Genomic DNA, 23,124 nt, shown 5'->3' on the forward strand with positions numbered 1-23,124 from the left:
AAATCAAATTGTTTACAGGATATTCAACCTCCATTTCTTTATAATGCATTTTGTACTGGACGTCTATCCTTACAGGCCTTGTATAAAGACATTAAAGTAGTACATGAATATGAGATATGAGTTACAATTGCTCGTCGGCATCGTGGAGGTTGGTTAATGGTGCTTTGCTGGTTACACTCGTTGCTCTCTTGCTTCTTCACAGTACATTTTGTTTGTCAGTCCTCTTGTGTTTCAGAGAATACTGCACAACAGTGCGTTGAGCATTAACACTTGAATGTGATTAGTTCCTTTTTTTATATCTGCCACTTGGAAAGCCGACAATTATTGTAGTATAGTAGTTATCTAAATCCTTGTCAATTTTATTTATTATAGATTCATTCCAACTCATGTCACATACCATCACGCGTGTCCACCCGGGTGTCGATAAATACCTGTCACTACTGCAGAGTCATTTGTCCTGGGAATAAATGCAGATTTGTAACATTCCCGCTGAAATCAAAAGACAGATGTTAGAGGGCTATAGTGGGTTTTTCACATTACATCTTATTGGTGTTCAAATTTGATCCAAGGTGGAATTTAATAGGGGGGAAAAGACATTTCTTACACTTCAAATGTGGGACTTAAGACCACATATTTGACTCAAGCTTGCAAAATAACTTACTTGTTCTAAACGTATAACTCAGAAGTAGAGAATCGTAAAAAGAAACATCTGCCTGTGGCGACCACAGCACCTCAGCTGTCAGAGCTGCATACTTCAAAAAGGTTTTCATCTTCAAAACGACACGTAATTTTTTACACATCCCTGCATCTGATTTTGCATTTCAACACAATATAATACATGCCTCTCTGCTGATGATTAAATACCTCAATTTTTACCCCAGCTGCCTCTGGAACCACAGCACCTCAGACCTCAGAACATAATCCACTCACCCATTAACTAAATCCATGATAAACACATGCCAAGACCGCAGTAACACTTCCCCTAAATGCTCGTGTGTGTCCCACAGCCTGACCCTTTGCTCCCTCTAAGTGGACCATAACTCTCAACTAAAAGTCATCTGGTCTGGTTTACAGCATGCAGGGGGTTTAACTCTATCTCTATCGCTATCTGCACCAATCAGAGCTGCTCTGTAACATTTATCAATTGTGTTGATTAGTGACGACATGACAGGGGCGACAAAGTGAGACAAGATGGAGAAAGAGAGAGTGAGAGACAGGAATGAAACAGGGCAAATGTTGATTTTCTTATCATAATTGAGCTTAAATGCTACAGCAAATGATAATTGCGTGTTCGATAGAAATGCATTTGTTGAGCAATGACAATTGAGGAGAGCATTTAAAATCTTTCAGGTGTGTTTTCTGGCACAAACAGCAGGAACCATATGGTTTTCAGAGAGAAAGACACATGAAAGGAGATCAATGCAGGTGTTGCCTTTCCCCAAAGGGATTGTGGGGATCATTGTCCGTCAGCAAAGTAACAGCGATCTGAGACGGCACTCGCACTGACTCGCTGATAGGATAAGACAGAGCTGTCGGTCCATGTAGGAAAGTCGATGGAGGGAGAGATATAAAATGGTCGAAGAGTGGGAGAATTAAACGATATTGAAAGACAGATTGGGAAATAGACAGCCCTGAGAAACTGAGAACTGACAAGGACTATTCATGAGGTGATGAGTTTGTTTATAAATCAATGAGTTTGGGTGCGAAGCAGATGCAGGGAATTTGAGACCAAGTTAAGACCGAGACCAGAGCAATCGAGTACAATTCAATAATAAACAATCTAGTCTCATAGTCTCTATATTCTTCGGCCAATGTAAAAAAATATTCTGATCCTACATTAATCAAATCGTTTAGATATATTCTAGTGTTAGTCTTCTCTTATTGTGTTTCTATTCCTCAGAAAGCACAACCAAATAAAGTACACAAAGCCTTTATTAGCATTGGCGGCGTGGGATGATTTCTAGAAACCTGAACACTGGAGACATCTTTTGTCAACTGCTTAGTCACCTGTTGTCAATCACCTGACCAGCAGTGCTAACAACATCAGCAAATGCTGTTGGGAAAAAACTTTTGTAAAACGCACAGATTTTTTTGCACAGAGTTAGATAAGAAGATTGACACCACTCACGTATGAAGTTGCAAGCAGCAGCTGGTTAGCTTAGCATGAGACTAGAAACAGAGTGCTGGCTCTATCCAAAAGAAAGACAATAAAGAATCTGCCAATGAGTATGTCAGAAATAACCACTCCTCCATGTTCTCGACAGGGCTAACGACTAACGAGTGCAATCCCTCTGTTTTCATCCCTGTTAAAGGTTTTACTGAGATGCTCTTTGCCTCTTTGATACCCGATTCTAAAGGTATGAAACGTTGCAGCAGATGTGTTACAGAGGCCATTTCTTAACAAAATCCACACTTTGTGGATTTTTACCGCAGCTCAAAGCCCACCGTAATCTTTCATGTTAACCTTTTACGGCAACGAGGTCACAAAAGAACATCTGTGCATTAAAAAAAGTTTGAGAGTTACTCCAAAGACAAGGCATGTTATGCAGACTGACAGACGAGTTGCTTTTTTTCCGCTGGAAAACAGAGAGGTTTGTAATTCAGAAACAAGGGAGAGGCGGAATAAAGACATATCATTCTAAAGAGTGAATAGGGGTGGCCTTAGCTGGCCTTTGGACCTTGGTGTTGTTCAAGACGTTCTTAATGACATTCATCAAAAGCCTGAACATCACCAAAAGGCTCATTCACAGTCCGGTGCTCAAAGGTTGACCACGGACTCAAACACGTGAAAACTCTCCCCCTTTGCAATTTTTTCTTCCTCAATGGAAGCTTCTCAGCCTTTGTGGGTCGGCCACTGGAACGAGATGGGTTTTGAATGATGGCTGTCCATTTGTGTGGAGTAAAAATGTGGAGTGAAAAGAAGGGCAAAAGAGGACCCCTGTTTGCGATTTGCCTGGAGACTTCACAAAACTAACATCCTATAGAGTGGTTTCTATAGAGGCCAGCGTTTTTGTCTGTGGAAGTCATGGGGTTAATGCTATTCTGGAAGAAACTGGGTTCCAGTTGGTTCCTCTATGTGGTGAAGTGGTCCTTGTTGACTCTGGGTGTTTGTGTGTCAGTGTCCGTGCATTTTTGACAATCAATCGACGTGTGTGTTCGTGTTTGTCTCAGTTTGTCAAATAAAAGCTATGAGACACTGATGTGTGAGTATTAAGTTATTTCAGCCTTAAATAAATGTGTGTGACAAGAACACGACATTAAATGCAACTTTGATTTCTCATAAAGTTAAACTTTGCTGTACTGATACCGCAGACCAATAGCAAACTGGCTCGACATAGATAGTCCACAATGGAGGATCGTATAGCTCGTTAGCTGTGTTGCTACAACCACTTTTATTTAATGACGAGAACCCACTGTGTCGACATCATTTTGTGATGGAGAAACAGACTTCACTTTATATCTTTTCAATGGAGAATCCAATTTCCATGAGTTTGGAGCAGCTCTGTCATTGCCTTGGTTATACTAACTCATAACGGTTGCCTAAAGCATGGGTACAGTTTTCCTGGCAGGTGTGTCCATTGAGTTATCGAGGAGGACAACTGGCAGCCAAGTGGTAATCGTGGAGGCTCATGACGGGGGGGATTTTAGCTCCAAGCATACTGGCCATTATTGAGGTGTAAAAAAGGAGAGTATAGAAGTCTATAGGAGTACAGAGCCTATATGCCAACAGACCCCTTAATCCTCAGGCATGAGGAGACTCCCAACACTCTAGTGAGTCCAAACAGATTGACACCGTGATTGAGACGTTTAGATTTGCTTTTTTTGTTTTTCTTCTCCCACGTGCTGGCGAGAATGCGCTGTTTTGGGTGTAAATGATGTGTTTAATTGCGAAGTGTATGCCTGGGGGAGTTTTCTCTGACCGAGAGTTCATTTCCAAAACACTGGAAATCCTTTTTGTTAAATATCTGCAGTCGCTTAAAAACCAGAAGGTCCCAACTGCTATCGTTTGCAAACCAAGAATACATTAATCTTTTGAATGTATCATCTTGTAACAGTTGGTATCTGTTACTTTATTGTATTCATTATGTTTGTGATCCCTCTAGTAGCACAGCATGAGACCTCGGTTTCAATTGGTCCTCAAACTAACTTGGACCAGTTAAAGATACTCCCCCAGTGTGTTCAGGTAAAGCTAACAAATGATTTTGGTACAGCGAGGACATTAAATAAATCATTTTGGACATATAATAACACTGTCTGTTCTAATGTAGTGGATTCCTCTCCAGTGCAGCTGGTGCGTACATGTAATAATCCCAAAGCAGCATTTGAATGCGCTCTACACTGATTAAAGCAAACAATAGAGAAAGTGAGAAATCTACTGTTTATGTAGGAATTGCCTTGAACTGAATCAGCATGTTGACAGACATCCAACCGCATGCGTGTGTGAATGCTTTATGAAAAACAGGGGAATATGCTTTTGGGTGTGGAGAGTCCAATTTGATAGATTTTTCACCAGCTGGGTGGTAGCTTTAAATGCCCTTGTTTCGATTGTCAAAGATATAAAGATCAAATTGATCTTGGTATTTATTATGGATTAAGGAAAAGAAAGACTTTACTTTATAAATGAGCAGGGCTTTTAATTTTGATGCCCTCATGATGAAAGAGGAAGTGAAGAGGAAGTGATGGAGGAGAGATTGGTGCTAAGTGGATTGACCCCAGACATCATGATTAAGGCCACAAGGAGGGTTCTGGTCAGAGGTTATTAAAGGATCATAAAGGGATCTAAGGGGTTATAAAGGACAGGTCTGGAGAAGATTAACCAACAAGGCTTCACATTCCACACCAGTTTACACACTGGAGACCAGTCCGTTTAGCTGACTTGCAAATACTTTCAATCACTGCGTCGTTTCAATTCCAGACACGAGTACAATCCAGGTTGTGTGTACCTACTCAAAAAAACATTTCATTTTTACAAATAGAAATGTGCAACTGTAGTTTGACTAGAGTAAATAGCTGTCTGAATATGGTAAAGAGGGATGTATGCAGCATGAGGACACAATGCGACAATGTTGTTGACTAGACAACAAAGTGAAATGGCCAGACATTTCTTTCATGTGCCTCTTAGAGTTATTTTGCTTTATAATTGTCATTTTGTTCACAGTCAGGCTCTAGTTCATAGTAAAAACAAGGCACGACAGTGGCCTCATGCCTGAGTTTCCCTGGATCCCCCAAAGCCCCTACCTGCACCATCCTCCGTGCACCAGACAGGTCCAGAGAGGTTAAACTGGGCGGTAATGGAAACCAGAACACCAGCGATTCCTCGGCTAATCACATGCAGCCACCAGCGAAGACAGCGGCACCATCACTCTCTCACAACACCACCACATCGCTCTCTCTTTGCTCTCCTCGTATGACGAAGCCTTCGTGTAGTCCCGCCCCCTGCTGCATTCACTGGTCATCCCTCTTGTGAATTTACAGCACTGTCATTTCATTTCCCTTATCCTTGTTGGAACTCCTTTTCAATCTGTCAGTCCTGCTTTAAGCTCTTAATCTCTCTGTCTTTCTTTTCTCTTTCACTCTCTCTGACACACACACACACACACACACCATTCAGACTTGTGTTTAAGCCATTCATCAGTAGCTAATCTCACTTGTCTGCTTTGAGGTGTTTTGGGGCCACGTGCACAATATGAAAAATAGCTCTTGGGCAGAGTAAAAAACAGATCACTGTGTGTGTGTGTGTGTGTGTGTTTGTGTGTGTGTGTGTGTGTGTGTGTGTGTGTGTGTGTGTGTGTGTGCGTGCGTGTGTGTGTGTGTGTGTGTGCGTGTGTGCGTGTGTGTGTGTGTCTGTGTGTCTGTGTTTGTGAGTTTCCTCACTAGTGACCAGAGGTCTAACTTACATAAATATTTGGTCCCATAAAGACCGTTAGCAGCGGCGTATGAATCATAATGCTCGTTTAACAAGAGTGTAAATAAACAGTAAAGCGAGCCCTGGCGCCCCGCCGAGCTCGCTTTCCTTCCATAACTCAGTCTGGGCTCTGCCTGCTGTGGACGGACGTGTTCGGCTCTCCACCTGGGCGACAGGTCCCACTGTTTGCCTTACTAACCTGTTCAGCTTGGCTGAGTCGGACGAGAAATGTAAATGAACTGAAGGTGGGTGACCCGGGCGTAGACTTGTGGAACAGATCGCTGGAGGCTGAAGCTTTGGACTTGTTTGGAAAAATCCTTTTGACTCTTGTTTGCTCAGAGGTGATTTCATTTACGGGCTTTGTCTTGAGGAAGGAGTCAAAGTGTACGATGCATGGATGATGATGTCATAATGCAGACCAGACGGACGGAGTAAGTGCGTGTACACTTGTCTTTGTGTGTGTGTGTGTGTGTGTGTTGTACAAAAGCAGTTTTCAATTATTTCTATTTACCTGAGGATTTCAGATTATGGTGGTTTGTAAATAGATACGACGAGCTCGTACGCTTATGTCCAGGTGGAATTGCATTCATCAAACCAAACATCTGCACAGGTACAGATTCGACACTGACGAGTATGAACTGGAAGAGAGGTCAAAGCTCAGGATGATAAACGGGCCGTAATATCACTGGTGAGACCAACACTCTTCACAGTCTCTTTTTTAAATTGATTTCCTGGACCACTGTGCATGTGGGAAAGGTAAAGTAGCATTTCTCTTTTAAAACTGATATAAGAAATCATTTGGTTTTCAGTTGGACATTTTGGATTCTCAAAGAATGCCAGTAATACAATATATTCCACTTCATAAACGTCTGTTCCTCCTGAGTCACACTTCACTCTCCCATATCGTCTTCCTCTACATGCTCTGGTACACTTTGTCTTGACAAAACACTCCTTTGTACTCATCTCATCAGCGCTTCTTTCTCTTTCTCCTCTTCCAAGCTTTTCTCTCTCCTATACACAACCACACCGGACCAGGAATATTTAGCTTCAGTTGTTTTCTGGCCACTGCTCCTCTTGGCCCTTACTGTGCACACCATAATTCTTTTTCCTTACAGTCTTTGTAAATTAGAAATCCAAGTCACTCCATAAAAGAGAATCAGCTGGATGAAATATGAAGAGCAAAATGTAGATGCGCTTCAGTCAAAGAGTATACATTCACGACATTCATATCACCAGTTTTCCAACAGGGCGTTAATTTATTTGATCCCTGAACCCTCTTTTCACTTGCTCCTATTCAGAGAGGTCAGACCGCAGGTTCGACCATGCAGCAGCAACCCTGGAGCGGGGGGAGATGCAGGGTCTTGCTCAGGGACACTTCAGCAGGGTACGTTTGCTGATACTGGTTTAAAATCAGCAACTATGCCCTGAACTCTGTTTTCCAGAAGTTATGTTTATATGCTACTAATTGCAACAGAAAACACATTGCGATTGCTTTGATTCCTTTTTAGCCATGATAGTGGCTGTAGGAAAGACAATGTCTGTTGCCTGTCTGCTGATCCAGATGGAAATATCACAACAACTATTGGATTGGTTACCAATACATGAAATGTTGTACAGGTATTCGTGGTGGACTTCTGACTCTTCACAGTTGACTTTAGTGGATTTAAGTGAAATATCTCTGCTTCTGTTGTATGCCGCGGAACCTGGTACACACATGTGTGCACCCCTCAGGATGTATTGTAATACATTTTGTGACTGTAGCTTGTATTTTAAGTCAAAATGTATTTTAAGTCAAAATGTGTCCAATACTTTGGTGCCGAATTCTCACATCATCCTCTCTTGTACTTTGTGTGCAGCCTCACAGAACAGGAAATGGGAAACATTTATCTCTACAAGTAAACATCTCCGACTGCAGACTGATGCAATGGGAAATGTATTTTATGATTTGGAAATAGGACTCTTACCACGCTGCTGTCGGCTGCTGTAAATAAAATGACAAAAGGAACACTTGCTCATGTGGGTCCCAAAACAACTAGAAGTAGTTTGACGCCCAGAATGCAAACACTCCTTCAGCTGGACCGTGTAATCCAGGCATCTTTTTTCCTTTTTCCATTCACCGGGCATCTGTGTAAGTGGTGTCTTCAGAGCTACCGGCTCCTGTGTTAACCTCCGACAAGCTCTCCTTTTGTTTGCTGCTGCACGGTTGATGTGGTGACCTCACAAACCCGACGGTTATTGTCTCACGCCGTTAAGTGCCTCCTGATTGTGGGCTGAGCTGTGATAATGTCTACCAGATTCTCCTGCTGTCTCACACGCTGTGCATACATGCAGCAGCACGTAGGCATGCATTGCAGCGCACACGCAGATCCACACACCGGCCGCTCTTGGCTCTCGATCCCAACGGCAAACAGTTTAGTGAATCAATGACACTTCAGTTTTCAGATGGAGGAGGAAGCCGCGTCAACACGCAGCTGACATGTTGACAAGCGGCTGTTGAGACATGTGTTTGTTTTGGAGGCTGCATGGAGCAAACTCATACCCTAATTAGCCTGACTTTCTTAAATATGTTCATGTTGCTGACCTGAACCTCCACTTTGCCTTGGTATCCCTGCAATTTGCACTGCTATTAAACTGCCATCACCAACAGACCTTTTTTTTCATTTTCTTTTAATTATTTAAGGACTTGGTGGAGGATAAGGTCTTGTATGAGGGGCAGTGTTGATAGAGCCCACAAAACACACACACAAACATATTCAGTACATACTCACACATGCACCTCAGCAACCAATTTCACATCAGCCCTTCACCCTTCTTCCTCCTCTCACCCTTGTAACCTCAGCCTCCTCCATGGTGACTCCAGCTGTCAACAGATGGCCGATCCCACACGCTGAGTGTTGATTCAGTCAAAGATGTGAAAACAAACCAGGTGTCCTCTCTTCTTCCTGTCTCTCCTGCAGCTTCTAAAACCCTCCTTTTTTGTGGGGATGAATCTAAATCAGTTGGTTTTTTTCGTTGATACTTTGAAATCTTAGTCGGTACATTATTTAAGTAGATCATCATCTCACTTGCTATTTTTTAACTGAATTACATGGGAACCCAGATTTCCCCTTGAGTATTGCCAAAGCCATGGAAACTTTGTACCAATAGGCAGATCCAAGGTCAGTGCTGGCCACTATTTTAGGCACATTTTATCATCTTATGGGCACTCTGGGGGTTACTGTTCTCAAATCTAACGGAAACTGGGTTTGGAAATCTGTTTATAGAAGCTACAGGAACGAAGACGGGGACGGGGGTCCTTATGTCCTTTTTCATAATAAACATCATTACGGAAACAGAGGCTTTGGACATACCTCTCCTTTGGCCTGCTTACATTTGTTCTGTTAGTCTGATAATATGTTGTCTTTTGCAGCGAAACGTGGCTCGATTTCCGGAAAGCGCAGGTTAATTAAAGTTGTAAAAGTTGGAGAGCCCATATTTTCTGCTCAGACGGAATCTGATGCTTAACCTGGTCACCCATTTAAGAAAAACACACACATCTTAGTGCAGTAACAGCTGAAGATAATCGATATATATATAAAAAGAAAATGTGTGGACACAGTTTTGTACCTTGAATGCTGACAATAGAGGCAGAAGTCTAACACAGTGTTCCCCTGTTCCCGGGCCTGGCACCGAAGGTCAGAGAGTGTGTGTGTCAGTGGACAATGATCCAGTCGGACAACCCCCCCCCCCCCCCCCCCCACCACACACACACACACACACACACACACACACACACACACACACACACACACACACACACACACACAGACACACTTCAAACAATGAGACTTTACACCGCGACCAGTCTGTTGGCATCTTTCAAGACGGGTATTAGGTGCACGGAGAGGTGAGAGACGAGGACGGAATTCATGTGTGTGTGTTTTTGAGTGGAGGTTAAGTGTGTGTGTGCCTCTCTATATGAGACTTGTCTGCTCACATCCACATATCTAGCCATGCGTTTCTCATACACAAGAGGATCAGGCCCTTAAAAGCAGCACAGATGAGCATCTGATCAATACAAACAGTCCAGAAGTGTTAACGTCTGCTCGTCTCTCCAGAGTAATATTAGCCTTTACTCTCATTGATTTCTAAAGGAAAGATCATTATGGGTGGCTGAGCTGTAGAACACTTAAGCTTTTTTTTCCTTTTTCTTTTTGTGAGTTCCTTCATGGCTCAGTAGTGGACCTATCTAGCGTTGCCAGAGATAAAGCTTTGAAGGACCAAACACTCCCAAAGCTTTTGCCAGGCTTCATTTCATGCACCTCATTTCACTTTGCATCCTTGTAAACCTGAAGGTGAGAAATATGAAGAGAATTGGAGCATAAAGAGCATTGGAAATCCTCCTTGTTTATTGGTTATATGTGCGTAGACTATTTGGCTGCCATGAATACTAACAAAAGCGTAACATGGGTCTCAATACTATAAATATTATACATTTACTCAAATTTGCTGAACAAATGCTTGTTTACACAATCAGCAGTTAAAGAGGAACATTATCATTCATTTGGAATCCTGTTTCTGGCCACATGATGAATGCAAGTCCAATATTCACTCTCTTTTAGCTCTGTTTTTGGTCTCTACCAACTCCAGTCTCTTTAGCTGCTAAACGGTCCCCAGCTAGTCGCTGACTGTGTGTGTTTGCTGTTTGGTGCTGAGCAGGTAGCGTACAGTTTGTTTTGGACACAAACAGCACGTGTTGTTGCAAAAGACAACGCTATTAGAGCAGTGAGAGTGAAGCACAACAGTAATGTTGTGGGTCTGACAGCTAAACATTGAACTGAAACTCACCATAAGGGGAACTGCAGCCTCAGGTGATACTTATTTATAGGTTCATCACAACAACACCTTTCACATTGTTACATTGTTTTCACGTTGTCATTTGATACGTCCATCCATTATCAATAACCGCAGGGGAGACGATCCCAGCTGACATTGGGAGACGGCAGGGTGCAACCTGGACAGATCGCCAGACTATCGCAGGGCCACGAACCAGACCCACGGATCATTTAGAGTCATCAATTATCCTGAGCTGCATGTCCTTGGAAGCTGGAGAAAACCCATACGAACACATGGACAACATGCAAACTCCACATCAAAGGGCCTCCAACCCGGCATTGAACCCCGGCCCCTCTTGCTGAGAGGCTCCTCAGTTGATGTATTGTAATTATGAAATATTGATTATAGCCACTTGAATATATATAATATTGAAAAGCGGACTAACTCATCGTTGTTTCTTTGTGTTTTTATGTGATTTGTTAAAAATAAAAAATAACGCCAGCCCATCCTTTAGGCTGGTGTGATGGCATAAACACATATTGAATAGATAGTGTTAGTCAGACACTTTTCTCCTTCTGTGCATTTCAGATGATCAAACACTCAAACTAACTGAAACAGCGGGCACAAATGATTTCACATGGTGCATTTTATTCTATCTCTGTCAAAAGAACAAGAGATTTACAAAACACTGTAATACCATTATCTGAGTCATTGGCAAAGGAATGCAGTGTCATTTCAAAACAAATATAAAATACATACAGGGAATACATACAGGTTCCTTAATGAGCTGAAGAAATATCGGACAAAGTGATAAACGGCCATCGTGTCATTATCTTAAGAGTTGTCAGTTGGTGTTGAAGATATAGACATAAAGCTTCATCAGATGTGTGTCCCCATGTCTACATCTGCAAAACACTATAATGCCTGTCATGTTTTACCCCCCTCAAGGTATAAGGCAATTGTTTTTATTCTTCACAGGGATTAAGAAAAAAAAAACCTGTGACCAACCTTTGCCACTGTTTCAGTGGAAAGTGACATGTGGACTTTGATCTGTCACTTCACATTTAGTGTGACGGTTTATGACTCTCTTCCATCTGGGAACCATCTTACAGGGACTTCAATGGGGAGTAAAGCTCTCCTCTTTGTATCCCTCCGTTAATAGAAGAAGGAGGAGGAGAGAGAAAGTCCTGTCGTGTTTTCACAAGCGGGTCATAAATTGGCGATACGGAGAGGCGGGACTCATAATACCAGTTAATGGGTTTCCAGTAAAAGCCAAAAATCATTAGAGTAGCAGCCTGTTTTTAGTCTTGAAATGAAACACATCTCAATGGAAATATGTAATGTGATTGAGATCAACTGCAGGATTAAAAGGGGGGATGTTTACATTAAAGCGCAGCACGATTAACAGTCAAAAGGCTTTTTATTCATCACCGACGGCTTGTTTTGAAGTTCAAGACCTCTCAGCTATAATAGAACCAGTATTCTTTCTTGTTTCTACAGACTAAATATACATGGCCCCCATTTCAAAACATTTGCTGATGTATGATATTGTATTCTATTATGTCTGTATATTTACAGCCGTTAATCAGAAAACATTGTGAAATGGCCCATCCCACGAGAAGAACTGCTTGTTGGAGATGAGAAATAAGTCGGAGATTGAGAAGCATGTTGAACATCTCATTCCTCAAGAACTGCACATTTTCACTGCGATGCAAGTGTGTTCATCATATAATGCAGATGCTTGTAATGAAAAGTGTAAACAAATGTATTGCCCAGACATGTCTTAGAGACTATAACTTCTTAGTGTATGGGATATTAGTGAAAGTGAAGGTTTTGATTCAAAGAGTCAGTTGGGGTAAGTTGTTGTCTTTCCAACAAACAGAAACACAAGAGCAGAAGTGCAGAGAATGGATGAAACAGTGTTTGTTCATTCTTAACCAAGGTGCATAGATAGTACCCCCTCAGTATGGGATTCTTAGGGGCTATGAAACTATGTAACACCGTCCTCAACTGGACACTCGCTGAATCCTTTCAGCCGCAACCCGAACAGAGGTCTCTCCTTCACTGGTTGAGGGAATACATCCAAAACCAGAACAACGTTTGCTCATGTTCAACCAAAAAAAACGAGCGAGCCCAGTCGAGTGGAGCCGTGCCGTATATGCAGCTATAAATGCCTTAGATTGTCCCTTCTGTTTCCCGGTTTCCACTCTAGTGTATGTCCCCGGTTTGTCTCTGTGTGTGTGTGGGGGTGTTGTTTCCACTCTAGTGTATGTCCCCGGTTTGCCTCTGTGTGTGTGTGGGGGTGTTGTTTCCACTCTAGTGTATGTCCCCGCTTTGCCTCTGTGTCTGTGTGGGGGGGTGTTGTTTCCACTCTAGTGTGTGTGGGGGGGTGTTGTTTCCACACTCTAGTGTATGTCCCTGGTTTGCCTCTGTGTGTGGGGGGGGGGGGGGGGGGGGTGTTGTTTCCACTCTAGTGTATGTCCCCGGTTTGCCTCTGTGTGTGTGGGGGGGGTGTTGTTTCCACTCTAGTGTATGTTCCCGGTTTGCCTCTGTGTGTGTGTGGGGGTGTTGTTTCCACTCTAGTGTATGTCCCCGGTTTGCCTCTGTGTGTGTGTGGGGGTGTTGTTTCCACTCTAGTGTATGTCCCCGGTTTGCCTCTGTGTGTGTGGGGGTGTTGTTTCCACTCTAGTGTATGTCCCCGGTTTGCCTCTGTGTGTGTGTGGGGGTGTTGTTTCCACTCTAGTGTATGTCCCCGGTTTGCCTCTGTGTGTGTGGGGGGGTGTTGTTTCCACTCTAGTGTATGTCCCCGCTTTGCCTCTGTGTGTGTGGGGGTGTTGTTTCCACTCTAGTGTATGTCCCCGGTTTGCCTCTGTGTGTGTGTGGGGGTGTTGTTTCCACTCTAGTGTATGTCCCCGGTTTGCCTCTGTGTGTGTGTGGGGGTGTTGTTTCCACTCTAGTGTATGTCCCCGGTTTGCCTCTGTGTGTGTGGGGGTGTTGTTTCCACTCTAGTGTATGTCCCCGGTTTGCCTCTGTGTGTGTGTGGGGGTGTTGTTTCCACTCTAGTGTATGTCCCCGGTTTGCCTCTGTGTGTGTGTGGGGGTGTTGTTTCCACTCTAGTGTATGTCCCCGCTTTGCCTCTGTGTGTGTGGGGGTGTTGTTTCCACTCTAGTGTATGTCCCCGGTTTGCCTCTGTGTGTGTGTGGGGGTGTTGTTTCCACTCTAGTGTATGTCCCCGGTTTGCCTCTGTGTGTGTGTGGGGGTGTTGTTTCCACTCTAGTGTATGTCCCCGGTTTGCCTCTGTGTGTGTGGGGGTGTTGTTTCCACTCTCACTCTCCCGGCTCCTGGCTCCCTGATTGCTGCCAAGCTGTTTCACTTGCTCAGAGCCACACACCTGCAATCCATCAAGTCATCATCAGCTCTGCAGAATATCAACCCCGGCTTCCCTGCTCCACTTTGAGCGAGCACTCTGTGGAACTAGAGCTATAGCAGACATTTATCAGGCAGCCAACTCCCAATCTTCTCATAACTGTATTGAATGCCTTGAAGTCGATACTAGTCACACAGATGGTGAAGCGTGAATGAAACAGTTGATGTCATTTAGAGCAACTTCAGTGGGCCGCCTTGATATGTCGCTTCATTATAGGCAGAGCGTGTTGTGGTCCCAAACAAGTGACCGTTGAAAGAACTGCATCATGAGGCATCTGGTTGTTAATAATAACCGTTATTGGGTCTATGCATAAATAGTGTTGCATAGAAAGCTAAAAATGCACATAAAGTGCAAGACTTCTAAAGTGGCTTGATAATAAAGTGTTGGTGTGTGTGTCGAAATATACATGTTTCAAAACTGTGTGTGTGTCTGTCTGTCTGTCTGTCTGTCTGTGTTTATATATATATATATATATATATATATATATATATATATATATATATATATATATATATAACCAGTCTGGGTGCACTTAAACCGTTGTCTTTGTTGATAGGACGGCTGCTGAGTTCCACTAGATCCAATCCACTCTCCTGCTGGGTTTTCTCTGCTGTCGGGGAGAACAGGCTCTAATGCTCTGAAAGCAAGCCTGCTGCTCATGTAGATGGACAGAATAAATGACTGGTAACATTAGAAGAGGCAAGACCAGTGTGGATGAAAAAGAAAAACATTCAAAAAGAGGAGGCCATTTAGGATGTCTCACGTAATAATCTGTCTCAGCTAGCAACCTGACATTTATCTGAGTGAGATGTTTGACACAAATAGGCTCAAGATGGTGTCTGTGATATATCATACGAAACAAGTTCTCACCATATCTTATGAAAACTGATATTCCTGTTTTTCATAACAAGCTCAATTTGTATTTGGTGCAATTAAATTGCTCAAAATGTTTAAGTTAAAGAAATGAATTTTGTGTAAAATAAATAAATATGTTTTACTTCAATATGATGGCAAGGCTATGCGTAAGATGCGCTTGTATTAAGATTATGATATTTTTTATTTCATATTGTATACGTCATGTTATACAACACTCTTTATGTTTACATAACGCTCATATCGTGATTCAGTTTCCCGAATATGCACTAAAAATGCTGCCAATCTTTCATTTATATTTGCAAACGTGGCCTCCATTATTCTCGACCAGGAAAGGCAGAAAAAACACACTTCAAATACAATCAAAATCATCGAGATGCCAATTTGCCTAGGACTCATATGATCACATGACATCGGTGTTTGGAGATATATGGTGGAATTGTCCTTCTCAAGTTATGGACATGGCAGATTCACACAGGATTCAGATGAAATGACCTCTGCAATTATTAACAAATAATAGAAGGTTAAATGTAAAAAGGGCTTTTGACAACATCTTGAATCATCGGCATCGGGCATGTTGCATTACCTACTAACACGTTACAGTAATGTCATCCCTCTTAATACATTTTAGTAACAAGTAACCTTACAATTTGAAGTGCTCTCAGTAACACTACATGTTGAAGGGTCTGCTTGTTTGCTGTCTAGCCGTGCATTTAAATCTCTGTGCGTTCAGTAGGGAGACTGTTGTGGACGTGTTGGCTTACCAAAGGTACTGGACGCATGGTAGCATGTGTATGTAGAATTCGCCTGCTAACCATAGCCACTGATAAGTCACCAAACAGGAATCAACGAGTTTTGTTCAGAGTTGGAGGGTTTCACCTCTTTTCTGTGAGCACCACTGAAGTGCTACATGCCGTCTAAGCCATCTGTTGATTGTCAGTGAATATTTCCAACTGGGGCCTCAGCTGGCTGGTTGTAGAGGTTTTGGTACTTTAGACCCATGGAACTGGCCTGAGTAGCAAAGTTAGTATTTAACAATAATGAGTAATTAAGAAGATAAAGTGACTGACTGTTACCACATGTATTTAGTAATTGATGCAATGTTTCAAGTAAGGTGATTATTCAAATATTCCATCTTCGTTTGAAGCGCTGACATGACAATAGTCCAGAAGAAATCCATTTGGACCATTCTGCTATATTCAAGTAGATCCAGTGCCAAGTAGGATCGGGTGTGATGTTCATAGCACAGTTAAAATTAGGCATGTGGAGGCTAGGAAAGCATCCCAGCATTAATAACAAGAGAGTCAGTGTGGGCTTTTGTTCATATTTAACCATGGCAACTGTCCAAACCTAATTTTAGCCAAGTCCTGTTTGGCAAGTGGATTAGAATAAAACAGCTATCCAGAAACAGTCTTTCTCTGTTTCCCACTGTTGGCTGTCAAAGCACCAACACTCTGTCCACTATTGTAGCTCTAACAGTTTGGAAAGAGAAAGTCCTGCATGAATCCCACCTGCCAGACTTGTGACTTCTGGCCAAACTGGGAACAGAGAGTCAGACTCACTCATACTGGCTGTCCAATCTGCCGGGGTCATGACTTCAGCTCCATCCCAGCACTCTGAGGAGCAGATCCCAGCCTGGCCTCGGCTCTGGACTCGATCCCCAGCGCTGCTCTGCTTTTTTGTGCGTCGATCATGGAAAACACGTGGATGTATGCGGCATCTGTGTGTGGCGTTTGAATAAAAGTTGTGTGTGCCAAAGCCAACAGATTTGTTCCTGATGTGCCAGACGTACATACCATTAAGCCTTCAGAGCCCATAAGTAATTTACATCACAAAGACGGCATCCTTTCTTATTTGTCTGCACAGGTTTTTATACAATGAATTGCCTCGGAGCAGAACAAACTGCAGATTTAGCTCAACACAATGTGCTGCTGTTTGCAGAGTTGTTACTATCAAAGCTGGAGCTTGAAGATGTGTGTGAGCCAAATCCACTTAAATTTGACAACGCCCAAAAGCTCAGCGGAGGAATTCTTTAAAACTATGCCATGTAACTTGGTGTTTTCAATTTCTCTCCGACTCCTCTTGGCCTCCGTCAGATTTGGCTTAAATTAAACGTGTCAATTTGAAACAACCCCTTAATCACGCATTGTCATGGGACTGTTGACAGAGGAGGGGCAAAAGGCGGCTGCCATTAGCGTGTCTTTTCCACCAAGAATCTCAGAGGTGATGTCATGAAAGCTGTCACATCCAGGTGAATCCAAAATGAGAACACCCACACGCTTGTTCTGTGCCATCATGCTCGGTGCACACTCATGCGTCTGATGGATCTGTGAAATAATAGAAATGCACTGCAAACTTGCAGCTGATCACGTTTCTCTATTTTTTGTTACTACATTCCAACATCTTTTGCATTCCTGGAAATCGGCATCCATTTGTTACACTGTTGATTGTATTATTCTTCTGTTGATGTCTAGGTTTAATATGTTCTTATACAGCTGGCCAACATTGTCTGCAACTTCATGCTGTCTACTGAACTGCTACCTGAAACCTATATGTCATTGATCGTGGGCTCCCAAAAATGACAACTTTTATTGTACCAAACGCTAAACTTGAATAGGATTAATTGTGAAATTATCAAGGGCATTTATTTGGTTCAATGTTTAAGAATGTGTGGGTAGTCAATTAACTTTGAAGGGCAGTTTTTGTCCCAGGCCCTTGTTCTCACTAGCAGCCTTTACACACAATAATTTACCTTAAACACGTCCGCGGTCACTGAGCGTACACAGGACATCCCATCCAATGAGAGTCTGAGTTGTGATGACCATCCCGTCATATGGCCTCCTGCTCTCAGCGTATTCCTGAGAAGAAGAGCACACAACTGCCTAGCATTTAAAACACACAAAGTCTTGCACACTTGAATGTGGCACCAGCACTCCAGTCCGCCCTCTCTTTTCTCAGCATCCCATAATATATACAGTAAACACATGTTCGGCCCTATACAGAAGCTGAAACCATGGCAACAGGGTCAGATAAAAAACATGCTCTTGACAAATATATGAAAGACAAGAGGGATTCAATGTGCTTGTGAAGCAGGAAATAAGGAGCAGGGAGGGGGAAGGGAGGGGGAGCGTAGAGGAGGGGCGGCCATTTTTTTATTACCTTCGCAAAATACTTTTGCGGAGGTTATGTTTTGATCGCTGTGTATTTATTTGTAAATATGTCTGTTTGTTATTCGCATAACTCAAAAAGTATTAAACCGAATCGCATGAAATTTGGTGGGATGATTGGCTGTTATCCGGGGACCATTTGATTAGATTTTGGGAGCGATCGGGTCAAAGGTCAAAATCATAAAAATTTAAAAATCATCTTTTTACCATAGCGTGTCTAATTTGCATGATACTAATGCCAAAATGTTCAGAACTTAATGCCCAATTGTGTGATATCCACCACGACACAATGCCGTCATTACCCTTGTTAGCGAAATGGGGGTCAAAGGTCAGGGACTCACGACCTTCCAAAATGTGCGTTTTGTGTTTTCGGCTGTTTGCAGAGACCTTTATGCATGATGGTCAACGACTAGGACCGGAACAAATGCTCAAGCAGGACGTTAAATGCTTTCGAGTTGAGAGGCCCCTCGACCACGGTATTCACAGAGGAGGCATTATGATTCAGGCTCCACAGGGGATGGCTCCAGCGAGTTTGGACAGACTATCCACAGCACTGGAGTACACAGGAATCGCCCTCCACACCCACCGAAGGACAATCAACATCGTGACCGTGTACAGGCCTCCATCGCAGGGTCCTACGATTTTCAAAGATCGTCTTCAACAACTGATGACCACACTGGACACAGAAAACCTGACGGTCCTCCTCGGAGATTTCAATTTTGACAAGCTGGACACCCCTAACCATGACATCCTCCAGCTGATGGCTCACCACGGTTTCAGCCAGTGTGTAACCGGACCAACGACTGACCAAGGATCACTGCTGGACCACGTCTACGTCAACCAGCCAGTCACTGTACATGTGGATGTCGTGGACACATATTATTCAGACCACGATATCATTTGCGTCTCTCTGCAAATGTGACTTTTCACCTATGATGAGATGTATTCCTACTTCTAGTTCTTGTATATTATACACAATTATCACTGGTTCATGTATGACTGCACACGCTTAGGTCAGTTAGAATACTACGTTTTATTTTCGGCTGATGTATTGTTAGTAACATCTAGTTCATGTATTGTGTTTCAATAGGAGTATATATGGTGTTGTAAGTCTTCTCAAATTATTCTCAACGCAAACAAAAGTTTCAAAATTAATAAACAAAATCACAGGTATTAATCTTCATGCATTTGGCCTTGATGTTTCAATGGTAATGTTCAGGGAACTTGTTTCACGAACGTCCGGTTTTGGACATGTATGTTCAGGTACTTGTCTAAATACATATCAACAGAACAACCATTTCTGTGTCTTATATCTTCGCAGCACATACAGTCCAAATTGTATCAAATACCACTACATGGTTTTCTTTCGAAATGAATAAATCAAGGCTGATGTTCATACATAATTCTTTTGTGATGTTTACCACAATATCTGGTATCAAGTTACATCAATTTACTGTTCCCCACACTCTCATGCCAAGTACCAAAAATTGGCTGCGGCGAAGGTATGCGCTCTACCAAGTGCCCGTTCTAGTTTTTTTTGCCTTTGTTTGGAAAAGCATCTATTGAGTGGCATTTGGTGTCATGCCAGATGCTCTCCACTCCAGACAGCCACAAAGTAAACTGGATTAGTCACTGAGAAGCCTTTCTCCCAAATCTGACAGCCAAGGAGAGCTGAAAACTTCAAACGCATTCAGGACGTTTCTACCTAAAGACCAGTCGCTTATTCAAATGGAAATGCCATTATCATCCCTCTCTGCCAGCATCCATAGCTTTCTGACTGTATGTGCTGTACATGTGAATGGGAACTGCAGGATTAAAATGGCCAAGAGGCCGACTCTCCAGGTTTTATTCAGCCTCTCTGGTGTTTCATGTAATTCTGTGCTAGTATTTGTAGTTTACTCATTTAAACGCTTGTATTGTGTGTGTGGACAATGTTTCTGTCACGTCATTGTTTCTTTATTTCATTGCAAATGTCGACTTCTTTCACTGTTATCAAAGCTAATGTGCCTTAAAATGATTCAATGTTGTTAAAGTGAAAATAATGCTGCTTTGCTTAAATATGTTAGTTAACCCGGAGCATACTGTGCACTTAATGCTTGAACATACATGTTATATTTGAAGTATGTCCTTTTTTCCACAGAAATGTTGTATCTTACATGTGTTTATATTGACAAATAAGTGTAATTTAAAGTGCCATGTGTGCATTTCAATTTTGACCTGATGGTTGCGCTATAGATGAGAAGTCAGGGGATCAACAAAGTAATATCAATGTCAATATCTCAAGTGAAATAATCAGGATGCTGCTCTGTCACTAAGTCTATTAATCTGAATCTGATCTGTTAGAAGTGCAACACAGAATATTTGATTCATTACTGATTAACAGGTTTATCATCTCACCACATTAATCCTCAACCAGAAGTGTGTGTGTGTGTGTGTGTGTGTGTGTGTGTGTGTGTGTGTGTGTGTGTGTGTGTGTGTGTGTGTGTGTGTGCGTGTGCGTGTGCGTGTGCGTGTGTGTGTGTGTGTGTGTGTGCTCCCCTTGAGAGGCCAGCTGCTGAGGATCAGGGAAAAACGTGCCAACTGATAACAGCCACATCACACATCACACACACGTCACACACACACACATCCCCCTCTTTAACCCTCACAGCCACAATAAACCCCCAAAACCTCCCGTTTATCGTGTTTGCAGGACCCTGCTTCAAATCACCACCATAAACACAAACACACACACACACACACACACAATTCTAGTTATTGGAAAACCCAGACTCTTGAGACTGTAAATCTTTCGTAGCCCAACTTAAAGTAGATGAAGACGGCATAGTTTTAACTCAACACTTTCCCTTTTAATGATCCAGCTGATGCATTTGGTGCTCTTGAGAATTTCTCCACATGTTGATTAATGCGTGTTTACGTGCCACATTTTGAGCCTCTCATTCAGCTCCGACTGTGATTGTGAACTACTGTTTATTTTAGCCCAGTGGAGGGAAACCTTTCATCTGCCCTGCCACTATAAAATAAAACTCAACACCAGACTCAAACTGCTGGACAAACACAATAAACTCCGGACCACAAAGCAATCTCCACATAGAGATCCCAACAGGAAAGTCGGGATCTGCCGTGGCATGGGAGATTACCCAAAAGATTAGTCTGTTTATTTGGGTTCATTTTAACATGGAGGGGCATTAAAGACATTAATAATGTGTTTGTGTAGGTTTGGTTTAAGTGCTATGACACACCTGCTGATGAAAGATGATTATTGAAGTGGACAGAATGCGTTTATCCTTTTTTAGTTCAGATGGCCATTAATGTGAGTTCATCTTATTTTGGAAAAATGTTAACTTCTAAGACTATTTACATGTGAAATTCCACTACAAACCATCAGTGGAAGAATGGCAGGAAAACAGCAAGTTTACAAAAAAGAGGTACAAAAAAACAAACATTTGGATGTTTTTCTTCTCTCATTTAAAGCCCCATTAGTTCTTATTTAACCACATCCTGATACGTCCTGTTGTGATCAAGGTTTTGTTTTACAAGAGACGTCACATTTACAGTGAAAATGAAAACCTTTTTTGCAGCGAATAACCTTTTAATTGGGCAATTACTTAATTCAAATAGGATGCTCTTGCATGTGTGGACCTGATGCCGACCATCCATCCAGACCACATACTCGTCTGCTCTCCATCATGTCCCTCATCATGGCCGCCATTTGTGCGAGCTTGTCTATCAGGACTGGTCCAGAACAAAGACCTGGCAGCCTGTAACTCTATACAGGGACATGAAACGCTGACCTCTGACCCCACGTGTGATACAAGTGGCAGTGTCGTCCCACAGGTCAGTGGTAAACGTGCCAAACGCATTCCCGGCCGCCATCGCAGCCGTGCCTCTGTGGCGTGTTAGCGCTGAAGCGGCTCAAACACTTGTGACATTTGTTTTTGTGTGTCAGTAAATAGTTTGGGGTTTATCTGAGCTAACTTGTAAATGTTATTGTTTGCATGAAACATCATACAGACATATTTTCCATCAAACGTCTCGTCATAGAAACATTGACTCCGAGGAGGAAATCCAAACATTGTATGTTGAGGGTGTGGAGCACATTGTTCAAATTAATCAAATCAAACCTTATAACCACACATCTGTTTCCCAGCTGGCATTAAAAACTAGTACCGGGGTCCTTTTTAAAGTCCATAATCTAACGCACAAATGATGTTCAAGAGTCAGGTCATCCAAAAATACAATTTAAAAAAACTATATTTTTTCAAATTACCACGAGTGGAATCTAGGGTGAAATTGTTTTAGTTTTCCTGGTTTCTGTTTGAACCCCAATGTAATGAAGTTGAATGGCATTTGGTGAATGGTGCTAACAACAGGGATTTTAACAAGTCAAACATCCTGTTTAATATGGAAAAAAGTTGTGTTGATGATTTGCCAAAAATGTTCAAGTTGTGTCACCTCTGCACATGAAACATATATTATTTTGTTTCATCTGAAGAGCCTCCTTTACTTGTTTTTTTCAATGTGCAGGATTTTTTTTCTATGGAAATGAGATTGCTGATTTTGAACAGTGAATTTCTTTTTTTTTAAGCCTGGATTCAGGAGCACAAACTCCTTTACAATTATTTTTACTCTGGCTAAACCACACACTGGAAACTTTATGATAGGACTGTTTCTCTCTAAACTCCCATTGAAAACTGTTCACAATGTGTTCTGGGAATTATCCATAGTAATAATAATCTTGCAAATATTTTTTTAACAAGGCAGCAGAAATCTCTAAAGCAAGTATCTCAAAACCTACCTGTGTGGCTAGATACTTGTCATAATTAGGTTATAAAGTATAGATTTTATAATGTGCATGATTAAAGCAGCTTATTACTGTTAACTGATGTTAAAGTTTGTGCTACTTGGGCCATAAAACAATAAAAAAAACATTGTTT

This window comes from Cyclopterus lumpus, chromosome 1 (assembly GCF_009769545.1).
Source record: "Cyclopterus lumpus isolate fCycLum1 chromosome 1, fCycLum1.pri, whole genome shotgun sequence".
Lineage (NCBI taxonomy): Eukaryota > Metazoa > Chordata > Actinopteri > Perciformes > Cyclopteridae > Cyclopterus > Cyclopterus lumpus.